The sequence below is a fragment of the Procambarus clarkii genome, unplaced genomic scaffold (assembly GCF_040958095.1).
Source record: "Procambarus clarkii isolate CNS0578487 unplaced genomic scaffold, FALCON_Pclarkii_2.0 HiC_scaffold_119, whole genome shotgun sequence".
Lineage (NCBI taxonomy): Eukaryota > Metazoa > Arthropoda > Malacostraca > Decapoda > Cambaridae > Procambarus > Procambarus clarkii.
In genome coordinates, this window is record NW_027189152.1 from 1324230 (window position 1) to 1331480 (window position 7251).

Sequence of the window (7251 nt, forward strand, 5' to 3'; positions counted from 1 at the left end):
AATAGTATCGAAATATTGGTAAAAATGAATATATTTACGTAATATCAAAATACATGATTAACGTAAAAAAATCACTATTTTACCATATATGAGGATTTTAACTTCAAATCATAGAGCGAGGTTTCGTATTATTTAGATCCATGAAAAGACATTTGACAATGTTTTATCCAATATAAACGATAAAAATCAATGTGTTTTCAATAGAATTAACTAAAATGTTCCTGATTTTCCGTTTATTTTACCGATGGAAGACGTACACGAAAACATCTCTATTCCGGCTGAAACGTCGATATATTCAATAAAAACAGAACTTCTCCGCTTTTAAATATCCTACTCAGTATTTTAACGAGAAACAAATTGTTGATTGAAAATGAAGTATTTAAGATTAATTTGTAATCAATTATGTGTTTGCATCATTTTTATTGTTTATATAATGAATTAATAACAATAAACTGAAAATTCTCAAAAACGTGGAAAAACGGGAAAATGTTGCCAAATTCGATGATATTTTGTTTAAATCACATAATGGAAAAGGGGATGATAAACGTCAAAATATTCCTAAATTTGATGATTTTTCGTACGAAACAAAATGCAAGAAAACTTGCTTAAAATGCAATATTATGCGAAATTCTGAGATCTGAAGGCCAAATCACATATCGTGATACTACATGAAATAGTATCGAAATATTGGTAAAAATGAATATATTTACGTAATATGAAACTACATGATTTACGTGAAAATGTCACTATTTTACCATATACGAGGATTTTAACTTCAAATCATAGAGCGAGGTTTCGTATTAATTAGATCCAAGAAAAGACATATGACAATGTTGTTTCCAATACAAATGATAAAAAACAATGTGTTTTCATTAGAACTAACTAAAATGTTCTTGATTTTCCGTTTATATTACCGATGGAAGACGTACACGAAAACATCTCTATTCCGGCTGAAACGTCGATATATGCAATAAAAACAGAACTTCTCCGCTTTTAAATATCCTACTCAGTATTTTAACGAGAAACAAATTGTTGATTGAAAATGAAGTATTTAAGATTAATTTGTAATCAATTATGTGTTTGCATCATTTTTATTGTTTATATAATGAATTAATAACAATAAACTGAAAATTCTCAAAAACGTGGAAAAACGGGAAAATGTTGCCAAATTCGATGATATTTTGTTTAAATCACATAAAGGAAAAGGGGATGATTAACGTCAAAATATTGCTAAATTCGATGATTTTTCGTACGAAACATAATGCAAGAAAACTTGCTTAAAATGCAATATTATTCGAAATTCTGAGATTTGAAGGCCAAATCACATATCGTGATACTACATGAAATAGTATCGAAATGTTGGTAAAAATGAATATATTTATGTAATATCAAACTTCATGATTAACGTAAAAAAGTCACTATTTTACCGTATATGAGGATTTTAACTTCAAATCATAGAGCGAGGTTTCGTATTATTTAGATCCATGAAAAGACATTTGACAATGTTTTATCCAATACAAACGATAAAAATCAATGTGTTTTCAATAGAATTAACTAAAATGTTCCTGATTTTCCGTTTATTTTACCGATGGAAGACGTACACGAAAACATCTCTATTCCGGCTGAAACGTCGATATATGCAATAAAAACAGAACTTCTCCCCTTTTAAATATCCTACTCTGTATTTTAACGAGAAACAAATGGTTGATTGAAAATGAAGTATTTAAGATTAATTTCTAATCAATTATGTGTTTGCATCATTTTTATCGTATATATAATGAATTAATAACAATAAACTGAAAATTCACAAAAACGTGGAAAACGGGAAAATATTGCCTAATTCGATGATATTATGTTTAAATCACATAAAGGAAAAGGGCATGATAAACGTCAAAATATTCCTAAATTTGATGATTTTTCGTACGAAACAAAATGCAAGAAAACTTGCTTAAAATGCAATATTATGCAAAATTCTGAGATTTGAAGGGCAAATCACATATCGTGATACTACATGAAATAGTATCGAATTATTGGTAAAATGAATATATTTACGTAATATCAAACTACATGATTAACGTGAAAAAGTCACTATTTTACCATATTTGAGGATTTTAACTTCAAATCATAGAGCGAGGTTTCGTAATATTTAGATCCAAGAAAAGATATATGACAATGTTCTTTCCAATACAAATGATAAAAAAACAATGTGTTTTCATTAGAATTAACTAAAATGTTCTTGATTTTCCGTTTATATTACCGATGGAAGATGTACACGAAAACCGCTCTATTCCAGCTGAAACGTCGATATATTTAATAAAAATAGAACTTCTCCCCTTTTAAATATCTTACTCAGTATTTTAACGAGAAACAAATAGTTGATTGAAAATGAAGTATTTAAGGTTATTATCTAATCAATTATGTGTTTGCATCATTTTTATCGTATATATAATGAATAAATACCCATAAACTGAAAATTCAAAAAAACGTGGAAAAACGGCAAAATATTGCCCAATTCGATGATATTTTGTTTAAATCACATAAAGGAAAAGGGGATGATAAACGTCAAAATATTGCTAAATTCGATGATTTTTCGTACGAAACAAAATGCAAGAAAACTTGCTTAAAATGCAATTTTATGCGAAATTCTGAGATTTGAAGGCCAAATCACATATTGTGATACTACATGAAATAGTATCGAAATATTGGTAAAAATGAATATATTTACGTAATATCAAATTACATGAAAAACGTGAAAAAAGTCACTATTTATTTGAGGATTTTAACCTCATATCATAGAGCGAGATTTCGTATTATTTAGATCCAAGAAAAGACATATGGCAATGTTGTTTCCAATACAAAAGAAAAAAATCAATGTGTTTTCATTAGAATTAACTAAAATGTTCCTGATTTTCCGTTTATATTACCGATGGAAGAAGTACACGAAAACCGCTCTATTCCGGCTGAAACGTTGATATATGCAATAAAAACAGAACTTCTTCCCTTCTCAATATCTTACTCAGTATTTTAACGAGAAACAAATAGTTGATTCAAAATGAAGTATTTAAGGTTATTATCTAATCAATTATGTGTTTGCATCATTTTTATCGTATATATAATGAATTAATACCAATAAACTGAAAATTCACAAAAAAGTGGAAAAACGGAAATATTTTGCCTAATTCAATGATATTTTGTTTAAATCATAATGGGAAAAGGGATGATAAACGTCAAAATATTGCTAAATTAGATGTTTTTTCGTACGAAACAAAATGCAAGAAAACTTGCTTAAAATGCAATATTATGCGAAATTCTGAGATTTGATGGCCAAATCACATATCGTGATACAACATGAAATAGTATCGAAATATTGGTAAAAATGAATATATTTACGTAATATCAAACTACATAATTAACGTGAAAAAGTCACTGTTTTACCATATTTGAGGATTTTAACTTCAAATCATAGAGCGAGGTTTCGTATTATTTAGATCCAAGAAAAGACATATGACAATGCTGTTTCCAATACAAATGATAAAAAACAATGTGTTTTCATTAGAATTAACTAAAATGTTCTTGATTTTCCGTTTATATTACCGATGGAAGACGTACACGAAAACATCTCTATTCCGGCTGAAACGTCGATATATGCATTAAAAACAGAACTTCTCCCCTTTTAAATATCCTACTCTGTATTTTAACGAGAAACAAATGGTTGATTGAAAATGAAGTATTTAAGATTAATTTCTAATCAATTATGTGTTTGCATCATTTTTATCGTATATATAATGAATTAATAACAATAAACTGAAAATTCACAAAAACGTGGAAAACGGGAAAATATTGCCTAATTCGATGATATTATGTTTAAATCACATAAAGGAAAAGGGCATGATAAACGTCAAAATATTCCTAAATTTGATGATTTTTCGTACGAAACAAAATGCAAGAAAACTTGCTTAAAATGCAATATTATGCAAAATTCTGAGATTTGAAGGCCAAATCACATATCGTGATACTACATGAAATAGTATCGAATTATTGGTAAAATGAATATATTTACGTAATATCAAACTACATGATTAACGTGAAAAAGTCACTATTTTACCATATTTGAGGATTTTAACTTCAAATCATAGAGCGAGGTTTCGTAATATTTAGATCCAAGAAAAGATATATGACAATGTTCTTTCCAATACAAATGATAAAAAAACAATGTGTTTTCATTAGAATTAACTAAAATGTTCTTGATTTTCCGTTTATATTACCGATGGAAGATGTACACGAAAACATCTCTATTCCAGCTGAAACGTCGATATATGTAATAAAAATAGAACTTCTCCCCTTTTGAATATCTTACTCAGTATTTTAACGAGAAACAAATAGTTGATTGAAAATGAAGTATTTAAGGTTATTATCTAATCAATTATGTGTTTGCATCATTTTTATCGTATATATAATGAATAAATACCCATAAACTGAAAATTCAAAAAAACGTGGAAAAACGGCAAAATATTGCCCAATTCGATGATATTTTGTTTAAATCACATAAAGATAAAGGGGATGATAAACGTCAAAATATTGCTAAATTCGATGATTTTTCGTACGAAACAAAATGCAAGAAAACTTGCTTAAAATGCAATATTATTCGAAATTCTGAGATTTGAAGGCCAAATCACATATCGTGATACTACATGAAATAGTATCGAAATATTGGTAAAAATGAATATATTTACGTAATATCAAAATACATGATTAACGTAAAAAAATCACTATTTTACCATATATGAGGATTTTAACTTCAAATCATAGAGCGAGGTTTCGTATTATTTAGATCCATGAAAAGACATTTGACAATGTTTTATCCAATATAAACGATAAAAATCAATGTGTTTTCAATAGAATTAACTAAAATGTTCCTGATTTTCCGTTTATTTTACCGATGGAAGACGTACACGAAAACATCTCTATTCCGGCTGAAACGTCGATATATTCAATAAAAACAGAACTTCTCCGCTTTTAAATATCCTACTCAGTATTTTAACGAGAAACAAATTGTTGATTGAAAATGAAGTATTTAAGATTAATTTCTAATCAATTATGTGTTTGCATCATTTTTATCGTATATATAATGAATTAATAACAATAAACTGAAAATTCACAAAAACGTGGAAAACGGGAAAATATTGCCTAATTCGATGATATTATGTTTAAATCACATAAAGGAAAAGGGCATGATAAACGTCAAAATATTCCTAAATTTGATGATTTTTCGTACGAAACAAAATGCAAGAAAACTTGCTTAAAATGCAATATTATGCAAAATTCTGAGATTTGAAGGCCAAATCACATATCGTGATACTACATGAAATAGTATCGAATTATTGGTAAAATGAATATATTTACGTAATATCAAACTACATGATTAACGTGAAAAAGTCACTATTTTACCATATTTGAGGATTTTAACTTCAAATCATAGAGCGAGGTTTCGTAATATTTAGATCCAAGAAAAGATATATGACAATGTTCTTTCCAATACAAATGATAAAAAAACAATGTGTTTTCATTAGAATTAACTAAAATGTTCTTGATTTTCCGTTTATATTACCGATGGAAGATGTACACGAAAACATCTCTATTCCAGCTGAAACGTCGATATATGTAATAAAAATAGAACTTCTCCCCTTTTAAATATCTTACTCAGTATTTTAACGAGAAACAAATAGTTGATTGAAAATGAAGTATTTAAGGTTATTATCTAATCAATTATGTGTTTGCATCATTTTTATCGTATATATAATGAATAAATACCCATAAACTGAAAATTCAAAAAAACGTGGAAAAACGGCAAAATATTGCCCAATTCGATGATATTTTGTTTAAATCACATAAAGGAAAAGGGGATGATAAACGTCAAAATATTGCTAAATTCGATGATTTTTCGTACGAAACAAAATGCAAGAAAACTTGCTTAAAATGCAATATTATTCGAAATTCTGAGATTTGAAGGCCAAATCACATATCGTGATACTACATGAAATAGTATCGAAATATTGGTAAAAATGAATATATTTACGTAATATCAAAATACATGATTAACGTAAAAAAATCACTATTTTACCATATATGAGGATTTTAACTTCAAATCATAGAGCGAGGTTTCGTATTATTTAGATCCATGAAAAGACATTTGACAATGTTTTATCCAATATAAACGATAAAAATCAATGTGTTTTCAATAGAATTAACTAAAATGTTCCTGATTTTCCGTTTATTTTACCGATGGAAGACGTACACGAAAACATCTCTATTCCGGCTGAAACGTCGATATATTCAATAAAAACAGAACTTCTCCGCTTTTAAATATCCTACTCAGTATTTTAACGAGAAACAAATTGTTGATTGAAAATGAAGTATTTAAGATTAATTTGTAATCAATTATGTGTTTGCATCATTTTTATTGTTTATATAATGAATTAATAACAATAAACTGAAAATTCTCAAAAACGTGGAAAAACGGGAAAATGTTGCCAAATTCGATGATATTTTGTTTAAATCACATAAAGGAAAAGGGGATGATAAACGTCAAAATATTCCTATATTTGATGATTTTTCGTACGAAACAAAATGCAAGAAAACTTGCTTAAAATGCAATATTATGCGAAATTCTGAGATCTGAAGGCCAAATCACATATCGTGATACTACATGAAATAGTATCGAAATATTGGTAAAAATGAATATATTTACGTAATATGAAACTACATGATTTACGTGAAAATGTCACTATTTTACCATATACGAGGATTTTAACTTCAAATCATAGAGCGAGGTTTCGTATTATTTAGATCCAAGAAAAGACATATGACAATGTTGTTTCCAATACAAATGATAAAAAACAATGTGTTTTCATTAGAACTAACTAAAATGTTCTTGATTTTCCGTTTATATAACCGATGGAAGACGTACACGAAAACATCTCTATTCCGGCTGAAACGTCGATATATGCAATAAAAACAGAACTTCTCCGCTTTTAAATATCCTACTCAGTATTTTAACGAGAAACAAATTGTTGATTGAAAATGAAGTATTTAAGATTAATTTGTAATCAATTATGTGTTTGCATCATTTTTATTGTTTATATAATGAATTAATAACAATAAACTGAAAATTCTCAAAAACGTGGAAAAACGGGAAAATGTTGCCAAATTCGATGATATTTTGTTTAAATCACATAAAGGAAAAGGGGATGA